A 20454-nucleotide genomic window follows, 5' to 3' on the forward strand; every position below is an offset into this window, starting at 1 on the left:
GGATAGCAATGTGGACACTGTGCAGGATTAATTTCTGTAAATCTATTGCAATAGTGGCTTTTCAAAGTATATTGACATTTTTCAAAACTTAAAGGTAATACAATCCAAGGAGACCTAAGGCTTTATGAAACCTTTCTTACCTGGGTGTTGAGCAGGGGCTGAACTAGACTAGGAATTCAACTGCGAAATCTATATTGTCCACAATGCACAACAAACATCTTCAGGAGCTGCATGTTTTTCAGAAACAAAGGACCAAATCAGAAAATAATCTTAAAAAAATTGTGTGATCCTATAAAAAAATATCATTTTATACATATGATTGGCTCAAATTCAGCTGGGAAGTTAAATATGGGAAGAATACATAAACTCTGCCAGGATTCAGTATAAGAATGCATTACATAATTTGAAGAGCTATAACATCCTGTGTCTTTCAAAATGTTACTGTTCCAATTGCACAGAATAAAAGCACAGAGCTTTATAAGCTTTATGTATGCTTATTTTATGCAAACAGCTTTTTGAAAATAACTTTTCTGTGTTAGACTGGTCTTAAAAATTAGACAAGACTATCTACAGATAGACCTGAGGTGTAGGTTCTAGTAACTCAAAAGACTGTACTGTTGAGAAGAGTAATTTTGGGTTTCTCTCAGGTAAAATCAGTAAAGAGCTTTTCAGTAAAGAGCTACTAAGAAAAGCCTTTAAAGCTACTAAAGGTATTTTCCTTAATCAGAGCAGCAGGCATGTGTGCTGTTTTTTTCTGGGATAGAGTTAATTTTCTTGTAGTAGGTAGCATGAGGCTGTGCTTTGGATTTATGCTGGAAACAGTATTGACAACACAGGGATGTTTTTATATTTTTGGTATTGCTGAGCAGAGCTTACACAGAGTCAAGGCCTCTTCTGCTGCTCACCCAACCCTGCCAGCAAGGATGCTGGGGATGCAGAAGGAGCTGGGAGGGGGCACAGCCAGGCCAGGTGACCCCAATTGACGCAAGATATTTTCCAGAACATATGGTGTCATGCTCAGCACATAGAGCTGGGGGGAGAAGAAAGGAGAGGATGTTTGATGTTGTTTTCCCAAGTAACCACTAGGTGTTATGGAGCTGTGCTTTCCTAGGAATGGCCCGACACCTGCCTGCCCATGGGAAGCAGGGAATGAATTCCTTGTTCTGCTTTGTGTGCAGCTTTTGCTTCACCTATTAAACTGTCTTTATCTCAACACACAAGATTCCTCACTTTCACTCTTCTGATTCAGTCCCCCATCCCACTGAGGGGGTGAGCACGGGGCTGTGTGGGACTCGGGTGCTAGCTGGGGTTAAACCACACTGCCATGGAACATATCAAGGCCTGGTTCCTGGCAATGCCAAGTGTAAGAATTTATGCTCCATAAATTTAAAATTATGCTTAACTTCTCAGTCCTGATTCATGGACTGATATGGAAGGTGTCCTTTAGGTTTCCACCACAGAATGAGTTTGGCTCCTGCAGTAGATATACACAAAAACGTGGCCAGCTGGCCTGGAGCTGTGCTGTGTCTCATACTGTCTGAGTCCTGCACACTGCACCTTGTGGTAGGGAAAAAGAGGCTGCTTGTAGACTGAAACAATCAGTGGATTGTCCTTGAGCTTCAGGCCCTTTCTTGCAGAATGGAAAATATTTTTTGATTCTCACTACAATTAGAGAGCACTGAAGGAGCTAAGCACCTCACACAGTGTATTATGAGAAATTGCAAGAGAATTTTTATAAATGAAAATAGTAAACCAGAAGTTAACATGGAAACATATTGCCAATGAACTTGCAGAATATTTCTCGGGTACCTTCTACAGCTACTCTGGTCTCTTTCTGCCTGTCTCTAGGTTTTCCTGGATTCCAGGTTCTTCCCTCTATTGAAGCCATTGGCAGGAGCCATCCAGGCCAATGTATCTTCTCCCCTGCACATCTTGCTGACACTTTATTTTCTCCACTGTCCTTGTACAAATCAGGATATCAGATGTGTCTGTGGTAATATCCCTCCTCTGACAAAGGAAATTCTAGAGTCTAAACAAATCCTTCTAACTGTAGCTGTGTATTAATATACCAGGTTGCAGCAAAAGATAACAATTTTTATTAGATCAATAAATAAAAATTAGTACAAACTGTTTGGAAATGCCCAGGCATTTTTTCAAAATCAAAGAAGGATGACACTTTATCCTACACTTTAGAGACTCATTTTTATCTTTTGGGTGTGACAACTACTGTTTCTACTTCTTGCTGTGTATGCTTACTACTATAATGTCTTTTACATTTGAAATAGTCCTAACATGACCTATTTATGATCTAGACTGAACTTAAAAAAAAATTACATATGATTCAGATGGTAAATATATGTTGTGCTAATTCTTGACATTAGATAAATTTAATGAAATATTCATTCCATTTGTTTGAAAACCTCAAGAGACTCTAAAAACAGCCACAAAGGGGGAGCAGACATTTGCATTCAAATGTTATGATGCTTGTATGCTTTCCTCACCTGTCCTGTTTCCTGTTTAACAAAAAGACTCCAACAATCTGGGAAAATTGTGAGGCTAGGCTTTTCTTTTGGGGAAACACAATCTCTTCCTCACTTTCTTCCTGAAAATATCATAAAAAGATGCACACTTGCAGGCAAAAAACTTTTATAATTATTTTTAGTGCTTTTTATCAGCCATTTTTTCCAAGGAGGTATGGTGCCCAATATTCCAGTCTAGGTTTATTATATTACTCCCTTATCTTTTGATATTCAGAGATAAGGTTAAAAGAACGCACATGAAATTACTGATCCTCACTGGAAGAGAAATTGCTAGCTTTTGTTGTTTCTGCACCAAAGGTATCAAACAAGAGCTCTGAAAACTCCTGGAACAAGCAATTTCCTCTATAGCAGATAATTTTTACTATTGATAAGATTGAATGTCACTACTAATACAAGCCTTCTACAGTGTAAGGGAAACAAAAAAAATCACATTTCTGAACAACACTGCCTATTTGCTGATTTTCAGGACAGAAAGTTGCAGATATTTTGGTAAACATCTTGCACACATATACACATAAAATTTAATTTTTATTATGTGTTTTCTGTCATTTTCATTATGATTACTTTGTTTTACTGTAGAACCTACTATTTTCATTAATGGACATGCAACTAAGGTTATTAAAAAGAATTTCAGAGAATTGCAATTCCCTTTAAAAACACTAGCCTATGTACACTTGCATATGGAAGTATGCAAGTAGCCTAACTTGAAAGGATCTTATAATAAACTTCAAGTAGTATAGCAGCTTGCATATCCTTTTCTGAAACTGAATCACTTGAAACAGCAGACATGCAACATTTTTTTTGCATGTGATTTATTGCAAAGTTTGTGTTGCAGTAACAGACTTCTGAATAAAAGCACCCTGAAATGTTAGTCTTTCATTTTTAACAATTTAATTTTTTCATAATGTAACTATATAAGCAAAAATTCTCACATTTAATCCCTCAGATTAAATGTGAGAATTTCTCCATATGAAGATATGTGCATATCTCCATATGAAATTTCATATGTCCAAATGTCCATATTCAATATGGACATTCCATATTCAAATATTTCATATTTCAAATGTCCATATTCTCCATATGAAATATGTGCATATTTCTCCAAAGTTAAAAGGAAATACATTCAGTTTATTTTTAATAATCTGAATATCGTGAATACCCTGTGGTTTCCATATTTACGGAAAATTGTGCAGTTTTTTTTTCCTCCTGGATAACTCAGAAATGTGTTATATGTAATTCTTCAAACTTTTAATGAAGAAAATTACTGAGCTGAAATATGAAGTAAATATTCCTATGAATATGAATATTTACTAAATTTAAACTGATGAGGCAAACCCCTTCAAACTCTGTGTTTCCAATATCTGTATCTAACACATTCCACACACTCAGTATGTAGTTTTCTACTAATATCCTCAGATTTTGATTCTGCAGGCACTGATACCCACATATTGATGCATGACAGAGTCATAACTGTGCACAGAGAGGCAAATAGTAAGCTCATTACTGTGCCTGAGCAGCTTGGCTGGTAGAATTCTTGCAGGAGGTAATGCTCTTCTCTTAGCAACAAAATTATGCCATAGGTGTTTCCCCAGTTCAACAGCTTGAACTGTACTCATTTTTGTGCTCCCCATATAGAGTCTGTCCAAGCTGGAAGAAAGGAAAGACTTGTTAAGAAGGACTTTCACTCTGTTTAAATTCTGAGGATGCTGACAAAGATACTGATAAATGGAAGCAAAGATTCATTTCCAATATAAAAAAGAGTCAGCTATGCTGAAGGTACAACTTGTTTCTGGCTTTTTCCCCTCTATTTTTTAATACAAAAATCATACTACCTCTAAATGTGATATTTTACCACAAATTAAAAGCCAGGTGAAAAATCAAGTGATACATTTCCCCTGACCTGCTTCAAAAGGTTTGTTTTAAAGTTTATCATTGCTGAAGGAGTCAGTTCAGGTAAATTTAACTTTCTTCCTCCAAGCAGCTTACCTACTCTGAGTAAGGAGCAGTGACCTACACCAGCTTTGCTAAAGTAAGAGTCACCACATTTTGTGATGATGCATCTAAAAAGAGTCATTTGATTAGCAGCTCAAAATCTTAGCAGATGGATTCAACTAGCCCCTATTGGTACAACCCCAGTACGTGCATTCATATGCACTTACTGTGCACCTATTTCTCTGCAGTTTATCCATGAAATGATTTCTCATCCTCTGTTGGTTTCTCACTTGTGCTATGACTTGGATTTTTTGGTTCTCATGGTAAACCAGACTAGTGCTTTGAATAGCTGTTTTTCCTGCCAAATTGTATTTCAGTTACATCAGTGAACCAGTCCAATTTTCCACACAACCTTACAAAACAGTGGGTCAGCATAACAAAGATGGTAAATAAATGTTTGAGGCTGGTGAATATGATTCTGCAAGGTTGCATTGCTGCAAGAAAATGGTGCATGGGGTCACACTCTAAATGAGCATTAAGAACATCAAAAAGCTGCCAGTCAAATCTCATCAAGGTTAGGGCGCTAAGGACACATACAGGATGGCTTGATGTATAAAAATGGAGCAAATCACATTTGTGGCAGCTGCTTACAATAAAGCTGTGCATCTGAAAGCATGAGGAATAAACTGGCTGTGTATTTAGTGGCATACAATTAAAATGGGACAAAATTATCTCTAGTTTATCCAAAAGCAAATTTGTCACCCCTAGAAGCCATATTGCTTCTAGGGATTGAATCTTGTTTGTGGCTTTTAAAAATTTGGACAGCTAAAAATACTAGTTAACCCATTCAGATGTTCATGGCTTCTGCTGGATCTGTGGATGCTACATGCACTGTAGGAAGACTAAATTACTGTTAAGGTGGCCTAGCCCAGGTATTTTCAGTTATCAGGGCATTCAACCAGTGATTCTATGAAAGGTATCCAATTAAATGCATATCCAGCAACTGCAGCTATTGTTGTTAACTTATGAATAAGCATCAAACAAAAGGAAAAATTGCTTGCAGCTAAAGGTAAATGGGGGAGAAGAGGCCCTTAGAAATGGAATATAAAGGAAATATTACAGAAAACTATGCAGGATGTACAAGTGACTCCATATATTATGACTTTTGAGGGAACATTAATACTCAAAAGATTTCCAATGAAAAAATTCACTCCAAAGCCCTCAGTTTTTATGCATCAATATTCAGAATGACTAGAACCAGAGAAGAGGTTTGTAGAGACAGAAAAAAGTGGTAATATGGAATCTCACATGCCTATAAAGATTTTTGGTAAGAACAGGAGCATGTTTTCCACAAATACATATTGGTCATGACTAGGGCATGCAAGTGGATTCACTAGTTTGAGGATCTCTGCTGAAGGAGAAATTGTAAAAACAGTGCTACTGTAGATGATGTGCATTTGTTCCTGAATCATTTGCCAACTTTTCAATTAATATAGAGATGTTGTTTACCAAATGGCTTGGATGAAAATATTTTATTCTATCTTGTTAATAACCTATTCAAAAATTTGTTGTTAATTGCTTCATGTTTGTGGAAAACAAGTTTCTTCATTACTGTGCCACAAGATTATTGTAACTGTTTATTTTTATGCTAGAGTACCAATTGCTGGAGAAACTTTTTGCCTATAACAAGTTCTTACCAGGAACAGCAATTTCTCAAACACTGCCATGAACAAAACTCCCTTTCCATACATGCTAAGAAACAGTTAAAAACAAGGGGCACTAAAAGCATCACAAAATCCAAATGCTTGGAATTTAGATGAAGACTCATGAATACCGCCTTACTAAATGCCATGCCACATTTATGACTTCAGGGCAAAATATATGAGCAACCAAACAATGTGAACATATTAATTAAAGCTAATTACATCTCTGCAGTACAGATGGGTTCTATTCTCTTGACATGAGTATATAATATGTTTGGCATAAATGTCAGTTAACATATTTATGCAGAAAAAAATCTGTAGTTTGCAAATACACAATCAGCCGTCTTTTAATTGTGAAGACATTATGTACAACAGCCCATACAGGTTGACCTGCAATGTGAATGGTGCAGATCTTCACCATCATATGAGCTCTGTTACAATGAATTCTATGAATTCTTAGGGTTTTTGCTGTTTCTGCTATGTGGCTACTGGTACAGCGTGGAGGCTCATGCAACATAGGCAAGGGTTGCATAGCCTCCTCTGTGTCACATAACAGAGGATGGAAAGATTTTCTCCTTCAAAATCCACTCTGAAATCCACCCCTGGTGCACACACTAAGAGTAACTCAGCAATACTTCTATTGATCCAGGTGTATACTCCTATACTATAGTCACAGCTCTTTGCACCAGCTGGTTATACTGACTGGTGTGGGTAGGAGGAGAATCCAAAAGTTTGGTTATTCTTGCAGTAAATGGTAGAGAATAAGCAATCATCAGTGGGAAACAGTGCAGGAAAGAGAAAAAAGAAAAAACTGGATTGGTTTGATGGGACAATCTTGGGAAGTTACTTTTATTTTCTGTCTCTGTCACATAATTAAATATTATCCAAGGCTTCTCTTATCTTACATGGTCATCAATTTTGCATTTGTTTTCTGGATATTGGACTTGAAGCACTGCAATTTCATTTGAGAGAGTGCCCATAGCAACATCTGAAGTTAACAAATGCACTTAAAAAATAATGAAGTCAGTATTCTGCTGCTTACACTAAAAAATCACATCGGGAGAGTCTCAAAATGACTAGTGAAAATTAGTAAGTACCTTCGACCTTAATGCCTCTGTGTGTTTAATAGTTGGTAAAAGAAAGAGAATAGTAATCTCTAATCTCATTTGTGAAAATAAATGTTTGGGAAGTATTCAACTCCTATACTCATGTTATTATGGAAGAAAGAAAATTATTAATTCAGAGCAGGAGTTGAATTGTGTATAATAAATAGGGCATAAACTACATGGCACAAGGAGGAGAAAACAGTTTAGTGGAGAATTGGTTGTTAAAATAGCTCAGTGCATTACAGGCACTGGGTGCACATGAGCTTTGCAACTTCACTGTTCTGCTAATGCAGTTTTTATGTTTAATATCTTCAGCAGCAGTCTGTAGTACTTCTAGCAGAATTAAGCACAGGGCTTTAGAAGACGATATTTAGAATCTAATTTTTTAAGAGTAGAATAATTTTAGGTTATTGAAATGATGGAGGATAATTTTATGACCTGTTTTACTGTATGGAAAATGCTATTTTATATTGTAAAACCAATTTCTGAATCCCTTCTTGTTGTCTAATCATATTTTAGAATTTTGTGATCTGTGCAGAAAACCAAAGGTATTACTTTCTCTTAAAAATAATTTTCTGAAAATTTTCTTAGTTTCAACTAAAGAGACTTGTAGGTGGAATTATAATAATAAGTGAGAAAAAGTTAAGCAGTCACAAAGCAAAGGAGCATTTTTGTTTCTATTTGATTCTCTTACTCTTTTAATCTTGTTATTTACTACTCTCCTTTTACATAGCTCCAATAACAAATACAGATTTCAGGGGAATGTCTGATGCCTTTTTACATCCTCTCTATTCTACAGCAGAATCAGGCAACACCAGGACTGATATTTATATTACCAGTCTGTCAAAATTACATAATATTAAACAATAACAAAGGTAGTTACAACCATTTCAGGACTAACAGGGTGAAAACATAATAAAAATATTTATTACCTTTGAGAGTCAACATGAAGCAGTGGCTTGGAGTAGATGTATACAGTTACACCTTTCCTGGGCATATATGAAAAGAATCAGAGGCCTGCTTGGGACAGATTTTTAAGAATATTGAATTTCAGTGATTATAGGGTTGGCTAGGTGCAGCCAAGGAAGGAAGGGGGTACCATAAAACCATATGGGACATCTACAAGAATTCTAAATGAAAGCCATTTTTAAAGAAAGGGATGAAAATATTAGGGTTAAAGAAACCCAACTTCAGAGAATACAAGACAAAACAGTCAAAGACTTTGATCGTAGCTGCCTGCAACAAGGGAGCAAATTACAAAAACTTTAAACCTCTTCTGGCACAACAATATCACTGCCAATCACCAAGTAAAGGCAGAAACAGCATATATAATCAAGGAACATTATGCATGTCAAAGGATTATGTATGTTGAGAGGGGCAACTATAGAAGAAGTCCTTATGATTCTCTAGTACGGTGATAAAGTGGAATGATACAAGGTGGAATGATACAAGGTTTCAAGTTTGATGGCTCATTTCTGATACTGATGCAGTTAGCCCGGATTACTTTCTATATACTCGATCCCTCACAGCTATTTTGCCCTCATTTGCTGCATTTGGGCTTATTCTAAGGGGAAGGATGAAGTGACACAGATCTCTGAACAATCCTGTTGCAGTTTAACGGGTTAGTAGAGTGTGTGTGTCCCTACTTTTGTTTCTAGGAGTTGAGTTTGTCCCAAGCTATTTGAAGGCTTTGTCCAATTATGAAGGAAAAGATATGTGTCTTTAGAAATATTTTGGAACATAACAGGTACAGAGCTGTTACCCATCCAATAGTTCTGCAAAACAAATATAACCATGTTGGTTTAAATGATAGTTTGTAAAAATGACACGGCTCACTCAGGCCTTTACTCTGCAGACAGATCTGAGTGAATGGATACTTGTTCTTTTGAATAATAGTCAATATTGTAATATATACAGATTTTTTTTTTTGTCTCTCAGAGCTAGATTTTTAGAAAGCAGGGATAAATACCTTTGAAAAACTCATCTCCTTTAAAGGCCTTGCATTCAAAGCAAATAGCTGATATTGAAGATTCTAAAAAGATTAACTCAGGTTTTCTTCTGTGAAAGAAGGCAGGAGGTGCATTTCCTCCTCAGACAAAATACAGGGCTTGCTTCTGCTGCTGGACTTTTGTACTGTTACATCTGCTGATACAAGTAATAGGAAGTAGACTGTCCCGGTGCATCCTGTGTGCTCTGCTCTAGTGATCCATAATCCACAAAAAAATTCTGCCTGTTCCAGCGTGCAGATGTGGGCATACAGAACATCATGAATACTAGCTTGCTGTGTTCCCAAGACCCATTAGATGTTTTTTTTGGTTTTTTTTTTTTTTTGGAAGCAGGCATTTAGTTAAGTGTGGACACAGGTTTTAGAGCTTTCTGGAAGAAGAAATCTGGTGCCTGTTCAGGACCTCCTTGCCTGCTCAGGCTCTGCCTGCATGGGCTGGCTTAACCCCAGGCAGAGAAGAATGTGCCCCTGTAGAAGTACCATGACAAGAGAGTGCAGGGCTAGCTATGGTATAAACACAGGTGGCAGCTGCCAGTGTCAGGGATGAAGAAACACATATAAATCTTTGTCATCTTAGCTCCTTGTTCCTTGCCTCATCCTCAACTTTAACCTTAGAGTACAAATGCTACCAACATATAGTACTAAATTTAAAGCAAAAAGTATTTGTCCCCCAAGCATGATTAAGCAAAATACTCAGGCAACTTCACCTGAGCTTTTTACCAAAGGAAAAAATATTTGCTGAGAGAATACATTGAATCAGGGAATGGTATTGATCTTAGTACAACATGCTCAATTGTTACATATCATGCTTTTAAAAATAAATAAGTAAAAAGAAATTTAAAATTGTCCTTATAAAAATGAGAACAAATTACCACTGGCTGTTTGAAAAATCAGCTAGGAGAATGACAAAACACAAGGAATAACACTAAGCAGTGAGTATCAAGCCAACAGAGAGGAATTTGACTGTGAGAAACAGTCACCAAGCATGTAAATGAAATTATAGATGATTAGAGATGGAGTGAGAAAGAAAATAAATACACACAAAGACAGCATGAATAGCTGCATGCCATCATGCAGTCAAAATAATATGAATTGATCACACACATTTCAGACAAGCCATTCCTCAAATGTCAGAAAAAAACAGAACTATAATGAATGTAGAACACATATAGCCCACTTACTGCACTCAAACGGTAAAGATATGGGTCTAACCAATGTCTTAAAACCCAAGGATGATAGAAATTCTACACTTCCTTAGGCAATCTACATCAGTATTTGGGATCTTCCTGTTAAAAAATCCTCTCTGTGGTCTAGCTCAAATCTTCTTTGCAATAGCTTTCTGCATTTTATTCTTTATTCTTATGACTTACTAAACAGTTTTTTCTTCCTTTGATTCTAGCTAATACATATTGAAAGTTTTCAGTATACATTAAAGATCTACAATGATTTTCATGTTTCTTAGAGGTCATATTCCTTGGACTATTTTTATGCTTATAGATTTTTTTTCTGGAAAATTTTGCTTGAAACACAATGCCAAAATCTGGCCAGTTTTCCAGCTAGTGATTTAGCAGAGTTGAACTGAAGAGAAATATTCCTTCAAATTCATATCTTTACTTCACCACTTGACATTTTCCATTTTCTCTCTGACATTTCTGACACGTTCTCTGCTTGGCATATACTATATCCCCAAGAACCTTTTCTGCAGAATTTCTGTGCAGAATCTCACAAGCACTTCATAAGAATCTGTGGTCTTTTGTGCTTGTCTTAAAGGCAGTGAAACCCAGAACCACATTCAAAGCTGAATCCAGAATGCAAAACTGCCAAGAAAAGCATAACAATGTGTCATGGTTTGACACTGGTGCTATGCCAGCGCCCCCATGAAAATACACTTTTCTAAATAATTGCTGTGAGGTGTGATCAGGAACAGAGCAGAGCAGGCCCAAGCTTGATAACAAAGAGGAAAACTTTATTAAACTACTACTACTATAAAAACTAAAACACTAAATCCTGGATGAAGACCTTACAAAACACCCCTCCTCCTCCCACCTAATTTCCAAACAAACCCAACAGTGAGACACCACCCAGGATCCTGATCAAGTTGCCACCCTTCAGATAATCAAATACTCAGTCCTTCAAGGGAGACAGGAGTCTCTCCTGTGCCACAGACCCCCCAGGAAACACAATTGCCACCCTTGTGTTTCCATGTCACACATGGCAACCGCCCGGAGAAAATCTGCCATGGTGACACTCTCCTTTCCATGTCACAGTGCTCTCACCACCATCCATGGGCAGACTACTCATAGGGTTTCTTTTCAAGGATGCTTTGCCATGGACCAAAAGAGACAACAGTTCAGCATCTCATCTTGGGACTACAGTCCCCACCATTTTCCCCTGGGGCCGAGGGTCCAAGAACAGAGATCTTCTTCTCCTCTTCTTCTTCCTCGAAGACAGAGGGCCTCTCCACACCTTCTTCAACTCTCCTCTATTCTCTCCACTCCTCTGTTGGTAATCACTGAAACAAGTCTCTTGGCTCACCACCGCATCCCCCTAAGTGCAGTCTCTGTTGCAGGAGAATTTGGTTCAGTCTATGGCTAACAAGAAAAGTCCAGCCACAAGCCACTCCATCACCTCCTTCCAACTCAAAAATTTCCTCTTCCATCATCTCGGATCCCAGACTGTCTCTCTTCTACTTCAAATCAAGGAGGAGTAATATTTTACAAAGCCTTTATTTCCCAGGAAAGGGTTAAAAGCTCAGACTCCCTGGACGGCTGATATCTCTGCCCAGCAGCCGATTCCCAAGGCCAAGGCTGGGCACCTTCCCCGCCCTCTCCTTCTCCTCCGCTGGCAAAGTTAAAGGTGCCGTCCGGACTCTCTATCTCTTCCCTCTGGGGGGATGACAAAGACATCTCTGCTTCTCTCCACCCTTCCGTACACAGGAGCTGGCTTGGTTCCAGTCCTTCAGCCCCCTCAGCTCACCTCGACCAGGCCACATGGCTTCCCCTCTCCCACCCAGCCCCATGGCTGGGCAGGGGAGATCTGCACAGCACCCTGACCGGAACCAAGGAGAGCGAGCTCTTGAGAGTTCCTGCTTTTAACCCCCTGTGTTCTCAGAGGCGTATCCATACCTTCAGTGGTCACTCCAGGTGCCAATATCCAAACCTGACCACTGATTGGTTTGACCCAACTTCCTGAAAAAATTCACTTCCATGTCAAACCACGACACAATGGTGCTACCTGTTATGTCTTTTCAGTCAAAGAGCTTCCTGGACTGAAGGCAATAATATTTTAGAGCTAAAAATGGACTTTGCTGCATCCATTTATCCATCAATCCATCACTTTTGGAACTCATTTGTCCTTTTAGTTTCCAAAGTATTCTGTGACAATGAGACCCACAACTTACTTATGTAATATATTAAGATTTTGTAATGTTGATAATTTCCTTAAGGGCTTGATAGTTTTTGTGAGCTTAGAAATAATTAATAAACACTTCTTATTCATCTTATTCAAACCATTTACAATTTTATAGCTCTATATCATATCCCTCTCTATCTTCTCCAAGCATAGAAATTCCTGGCACTTTTTCTTGTCCCTTGTACAGAAACTGCTGCTCTTCTCAGTGACTGTCCCTCTTTTGTAGTATTTTTAAAAAATTCTCTAACACCTCTTTTCAAAACACCTTATAAGGTATGAAATGTTCAAAAGGAGGACCAGGATGAGTTGACAGTGATAAATGGGATTGTCTGTTTTGGTCTCCCTATACCTAGTAATTTCCAACATTCTCTTTATTGTTTTATTCCCACCTTCAGTGGTTTCAGATCTCTGTCTGAACGATAATATATGCCACACTTTGAAACAGCTGTTATATACTTATTTTTACCTCATGTGCATGTCATTATAGTTGTCACAATTTTATTTGGTTGTTTTTACTGAACAGACCTTCAGTATTTTGAGATCCCTGTGAATTTCTTTGCAGTCATTTTTATGTTTGTCTAGCATGCATAATACATCATCTGAAATTTTTATTCTTTCACAATTGTCTCTTTTCCATATGGTTATGACTATTTTACACACCAAATATTCTAAATCAGATTCTTAGGGGGATCTCCTCTTAGAGTTTCTTCTCATTGTAAAATCTGATTATTTAACCCTATTATTATTTATATGTCTTATGTATAACATTGTAAGTTATTTAGGCACCTTGGACTAGGATATCTATGGAAAAAATATTAAACAGATGACAGGTATTTCCTTCAGAGATCTCTAACAGATGGTGGAGCATGACTCCCAAACAGAGGTTCTGCTGGTTGTCTGTCAGTACCTTGCATTTATCTGTGTATCTACTTGTATAATATTTAATTAAATAGAAAACTGATTGAAAAAATAAATCAGATTTATGAGCCAGCAGTATCCAGAATTTCTCTTGGTGTCGGTTTTAAGCTTGGTGTAGCATTTTTTAATTGTCCAGACCACTGGCACTGAGAGGCTGATTTAAACCACAGGTTATATATATCCATACCACTCCTCTCATGTTTGAATTTCTTTACAACTCTGGGTTGATAACCATCTTGTTCTTGTTACTTAGGGTGGTTAATTAAAGTAGTTTGTTCTAAACACATTTTCATTAATATTTAAATTGAGACAGTTTCTCCAATTAATCACTCATTAAGAGGGGTGCTAAGAATTGATGTGACCTTCTCTTCAGTGAAAACTGATGCAAAGAATTAGTTTAGCTTTTTCTGGTATAGTTTAAGTCTGTTGAGTGCTGCTTGTGATCACAGATCTGTTGCACTAATGGTCTGGTCAGCTGCTTCTTTTCAATATGGTTAAGATGGCTGTGAACATTTATCTAGGTCTTCAAAATAGCAGTTTTGGACTTCTGTGATTATACCTCATAGAGATTCTTCATCCTATTTTTTTCCCCTCTTTTGGACATGACTCCATTTTTTTAAAAGTTATTTCTATATTTTAGTATTTTTGTAGTTGAATCACAGCAATGTTATTTTGGTTTTAAATGCTTTTAATACTTTTGGTGTTTTCCTAGTAGAAGATATTTATTGACATTTGACATATAGCATGATGTTTTCATAGTCTCCAATCCAAAGTAAATTTTTTTAGACTTCTTCTTTCAAATTTTTCTTTTCTTCTAAAAATTAGAATGTTACTGTTGGAGAAGTCTTGTCTCATTTACTCCATAGTCTTTACAATCTCAAGATGGGCTATTCACTCCTGATTGCTGGAAAGCTTAACAGCATGACAGCAGATAATTGAAGACTGTCATTGTTGTAATTTTTGACCTTACTAATTTCTTCATCAGGTTGTGGTAATTGTTACCATTCTGGTAATATAATAGACTGCAGCACTAATATCGTATTTCCTTTTGGGAATATAATTCACAGAGTTTCATGTACATTCATACTCTGTAGCATCCTTACTTAATTCCTCAGCATTATTTTTTAATTACTAATGCCTGCATGCCACCCACACCGTGTCTATTCTTACCTGAGAGCAGAATTTTGTATTTCCAAACTTCAAATATGCCTAGTGAAAAGAGGACGGAGCCAGGTTCTTCTCAATGGTGCTAAGCAATAAAACAGGCAATGGGCAGAAACAGATGCACAGGAAGTTCCACCTGAACATGAGGAACAACTTATCTACTGCGTGGTGATGGACCACTGTCACCACTGGAACAGGGTGTCCAGAGAGGTTGTGAGTCTCCCTCACTGAATATATTCAAGAACTATCTGGACACAATCCTGTGCTGATCTGGGATGAGCTGCTTGACCAGGGAGGTTGGACCAGATGAACCACTGTGGTCCCTTCCAACATGACCCATTCTGTGATTCTGTGGTTCTTTTTGTGGACTGCTCTTTGAATTAATAAAAATAATTTTCAATTATCATGCTGGCCTTCAGTATGCTTGCAGATCTTTTAACTTGAAATCATCTATAAATTGAACAAACACACCTAGTTATGAATAAACATATTTAATGGTATTCAACCAGGACAGAGACTTAAAATGCTTTTTTGGATAGCAAAGCATGGATAAATTCTCTTTGCATGTGGTTTTCTAATCACATTAACTTGCCTATGAATGAGAATCCCACATAAGGAAACGCCAAAAACCTTCCTGACATCCTGCTAGATTCCACTTCTCGGTTTCTTGAGGCCTATTACTCATTAAGGAGGAAATTAGGTGGCCTGTTAATATTAGTAATTAGCAGGTATAAGTTGGCTTTTACAGCTTTTGTACATCTTTATCTTCTAAATGCTTAATAATAGTGTCTTTCACTACTTCCTTCATTATCTAGGGGGACCAAAGGTAAACTGTTAGGCTTGTTAAATTCTTCTCTTGTCCTTTTCCTCTTTTTAAAAATATAAATAGTGAGTTTACCCTATTCTAATGCTTATATCTTATAGTACAGAATGAGTTAACATCAAAAATGAATTAACAAAATCCAACTATTCTTTTGCTGTGCAATAGCCCAGGGCTACCACAATCCTCTGTGGGCTGTAGCTTATTCCTTTGCACATAACACACTGAACTCACTAGCTGCCTGTGAGGAAATCTGTGCTACATAGTCTATGGAACAGTAAAAACTGTAAGACAAAAATGTTTAGCAGACTAGTTATAAGACCAAATTAATATGGTTTCAGAACCATTCTCTAACATCTACACTGCTTAATACTATATGATTACTAACTCTGCAGTGGTTCAAGGAGATATGTTATAAGCAAAGTAAATGACAGAATTAATTCACCTGAGAGGCAGCTGGCATGGTGCTTGGACAAAATCTTTTGAGTGGCCAATTAAATACCAGATACTAAGTTAGCTTGAAGGAAATAACAGAAAAGCTTGCCAAGCTGATGAATGAAAATGATGATCTGCTCACCAACTTTTTCTTTAATACATTAAAATACAATTAGTAGAAGCTGTGGGATAAGAAGTTTTAACAAGAGTCGTGATTGACAAAATATCCTGTGCCAAAATATCCCCTGCCAACCTCAGTTCAGTTCAATTTCATTAGCAAAAATTTCATTCACTCAAGTACTGTCAAAATGGGGAAGAGAAACCCAGTAGGTCAGTGTCAGAGATCAGTCCTCCTCATTACAAGGGTTGATTCTCTGTTTGAGGTTTGATTCTTTGGGACTATTTGTCATTGCCATCCATATTCAACTTGTATGGAGATTGCTGAAATATATTTACACAGATATAACTGCTCTCTTTTATTGCTGAATAGTATTCATGTGAATATACTGAATAATATACTGAATACTATTTATGTAATAATTTATTAATCTTCTGATTCCTCATCTTTTAGTGCATATCTTTCTTACACATTTGTGGATTTTGAGCACTGAAACAGGAGCAGCCTTGTGTCACAATCTTGCCTGTCACATTTACTGCACATTTTCTTTTACCCAGAATTGTGTTGTGCTTTGTACCTTCCAATTTATACCTTTAGTTAATTGTGTTGTGCATTGGACTTCCCATTTGTACCTTTAGGTTACTGTCATTAACTTTATTTTGATGAATGTGTCCTTTATTTTGGACTTATAGTCCAAATTAGGCATGTCATGTTCTGCCATCCAAGAAGCAAATCTAATTTGCAGCACGAAAGTAAACTGCATTTAGCTTTAATGTAGTGGTAATCAGCAGGCTATCTATCTCTTTTTGCTTTTCTACAGGTTTTGCCTCCCTTTCTAAGGAAGTAAAATTTACTCTGTTGAACATTCTTTCAGTCTAAATCTTGCAGTAAGCTTTGGAACCTTCTTGAAAATTTCAACTGATTTTGACAGTGCTGAAGGTCTCAGTGTTACAACATTCCCACAAACTGAGTAGAGCCAGGCAGAGTGTAGAAACCCAATCAGTCTCCCACTGAGGGCAGAGCAGCACCACAATTCATTTACCTGGATTTTCTCTGCCTTAGACAACATAGGCAAGCTCATTAGCTGCCTAACACCAGATTTCTTTAGGCCATGAAACTTTCATTTTTCTTTCAGTTCATTCCATGATTTATCATCTGTAGTCCTGCTTTATATGAAACAGTAATCTTATGTTGATTGGGTTAATTGTACATTGCATTTCTACAAATACTTGTTCTTGGAACTTTTGATAGTATTATTTCTGGAATTCAGCTTGCTCTTTTTTTTTTTTTTTTGCTTGTTTTTTTTTTGGTTGTTATTTTGTTTTGTTTTCATGGCTTGTCCTCACACATCTTGAAATATTTGCATATGTTCCTTGATGTTGAGTAATGTCTTGCAAGTTTGCTGCTGGAATCATAATATCACAAAATTTGGAAGGTTCCTATTACCCTGCAATATAGGACTTGATTTAGGTATAGACACATATATAAAAGAACTTCCAAAAATAGTTGCTTCCTTTTGAATAGAAATGTTCTTATTTCTGGATTTTCTAAGCACTTTTGCTCTGATTAGACCCAGGACCTAGATGTTTATGTTTATACTTCCTTGCTTTTAATACAAAACCTAAGAAAATGGTCAGCAAACAGGAGATAATCTCATTGCAAGTCATAGAACCCCAGGAAACCTGGCTTAATGAATACTACTGCTTGTTCTTTCTTTCTTGACTTCCTACTTCCTCCTCCCCTTTGCTGCTACGCTTCTTGCTCTCAGTTTTCCTGCATTACTTTTAAGCTACTGCGCCTTACTGCATCCTTTGATTCTGAATCTTTCCTGTGCCTTCTTTCTCCCCTCTTCTCATGAATCTCATTCTCCGTTTCCTTGTCTAAGCCTCCTTCCAGATATATTTCTCTCACTTTCCTATTTCTCTCACCTCTCTCACTCTACTGCTTCCCATGCCTCCCCATGCTATATCCACACAACTGTGTATGGACATAAACCATATGTACATACAGAGAAACAGAAGTCCTTGTACGCTTTTCTGCAGGACTTTCCCCTCACCAGCACATTTTGAGATAAGTTTAGGAACACGGTCCTTTATATTTTCCTCTGAAAGACTTAGAAATTCTTACACCTTCTCTTTACGCCCCTCTCTTCTGTCTTCAACAGTCTAGATCCTTTGCCACCTCCTACATAAGAAAGAGACAGCTGGAAACACTTTATTTTAAACTTCACTAAATGCATAATTAGGGATAGGTTTTAAATACATTGTTTAGTAGAGAACATGATCACCTTGTGAATCAGCATGCTAGATCAGGTCTGCATTTGGCCTAAATTTGCTTATCCAAATGCATTATACTCCATTTCCTAGTGCATATCACAAAGCCTTAGAATATATATGCCTCGATTCAATTATTTCTGAAAGCATGGAGCTCATTTTGTTGCATATCTGTATGTGTTTTGTATTAATCAGATTAATCAGGAATGAGAACATGAATTAAATTAACTTTATGTTCACTCTGCAGGAAGAGTGTACAGGAAAAAATCACTGGACTGGAAGAAAACTGAATGCGGTAAGAAGATGCAAATTCATTATATACTACTGTAAACAAGTCATTAATTTTCTGTAATATATTTTACTAGATTAATTTTTTTGTTAAGTCAACTACCTGTCCTGTGAGAAGCATACTTTTTTGAATATTTACACAGAATAATGCCTTTCTTAAGGAAAGGTAAGCAAGCCAAATGATTTTAAAGTGGCAAGTCATGCAGTACTTGTTAGTGATCTGTGAGGAGGAAAGAATAATACTTGAACTTCTTGGCTAGTTGAAGTTGAGTTCCCATCAGCACAAGTGCCCAAATCCCACATAAAACACCCAAACTATATAATCAATTCAGTTAGACCTTTTTTTCCCCTGTGTCTCGTAGGACTGGGTTACTGACTGCATTGATCTGATGATGCAGAATGTCTTCTTGGGGCATTACAATGGTCACTCCTTGTCACCTCAGTTGTTTCCAGCTGCACAGACTTTTTCTCAAACAGAGGATTAGCTCTGCATGCTCTCTAACTCTCCTGCCAGAACCCACTGTCAGAAGGTGCAGCACTGAAATGGGTAGGCTGGATTCCAGCCCCCAAGCAGCCTGCTGATGGCTGAGCCACCAGCTCATTCTTTCTACAGAACTGCTGTAATCACAAGCTAAATACTTTTAGGCCAGAAATTTTTTCCTGCCTCTGTGTGAAGCTGTGTCACTGTGCAACCAGGAATCAAAGCTGAAGGGTGTAAAGGGAAAACAACAGAATTGGTTGAATCCATGATCAAAATGATGACAAGGACCTCCAGGGGAGAGATGCAATGCAAATTGTTCCCCTTGCTAAACTTTATAGTCATGCACCAGAAAGCACAGAAGGGAATTAGACCTCATGAGAAGTCTAATTAATTATGAGTTTTAATAACTTTGTAAATAAATGAATTATGGCTAAAACAATACACATAGCAGTTTTTTTTTTTTAATCCCAAAAGGGTAATGAAGTTTTATGTTAATTGGGGAACAGAGCATGAAGATGCAGCTCCTTGTTAGATTGGAATACACATTGACTAAGATTCAGAATTATTCTAGCCCAGGGATTTTCTGTAAGATACTGTCAAGGCTAAGTATAAGAATAGTGTAAACATTGCAATTATGCAAATGTGGACTTGATGCAAATATAACTGAATTTAGTTTTAAGATTTCACCAAAAAAATGAGGCATGTAAATATGCACAGTTTAAATACTGTAAGCAAGTTGCATTGGATTATAGAATCATATCATGATAATCAGCTCATATAATTTCATTTGTAGTACACAGAAAACTTATAATGTACTTTTTTTGAGGTGACTGATACAGGAAAAAGCAACACAGAATTGTCTGAGTGATCTCACCTTTATCTGAAAGTTAACATATCTGTGCTCTAAAGATTAGTTTATTCATTTCCCATTAATACATCTTTGGACAGAAATAAATAAATAACATTGGGAATTGCAACCAGAATGCAATATTGTTTTTCCCCTTCCTCAAGTTAAGTTCACTCTCAGTAGAATCAGACTGTCCTTGTTAATTGTCTCTACAGTCCCCCAGCTCTTGAATTCCTGATTTAACTGTACCTTGTGCTTAAAAGGGGTCTCTAACTTGCAGTTTAGGATTTTGAAATCAAGGTATTCTACTTCCTTGGCAAATGTTCTACCCATTTGTCCATCATGGTCAGAGACTCTAACAAAGGAGTCTTACTGTGCTCAAACCATAGAATATACTGAGTTGGAACGGACCC

General features: G+C 37.1%; 1 long non-coding RNA gene across 1 annotated transcript; it reads right to left on the reverse strand.

Moving 5' to 3' along the window:
• Positions 1–208: 208 nt before the first annotated feature.
• LOC137474961 (uncharacterized) lies at positions 209–15278 on the reverse strand. Its single transcript, XR_010999585.1, has 4 exons — positions 14786–15278; positions 12521–12660; positions 2502–2602; positions 209–289 (listed from the first exon to the last, which is right to left on the reverse strand). It is a non-coding gene; the product is annotated as an uncharacterized lncRNA (long non-coding RNA).
• Positions 15279–20454: the final 5176 nt, after the last annotated feature.

Source organism: Anomalospiza imberbis, chromosome 5 (assembly GCF_031753505.1).
Source record: "Anomalospiza imberbis isolate Cuckoo-Finch-1a 21T00152 chromosome 5, ASM3175350v1, whole genome shotgun sequence".
Taxonomy (NCBI): Eukaryota; Metazoa; Chordata; class Aves; order Passeriformes; family Viduidae; genus Anomalospiza; species Anomalospiza imberbis.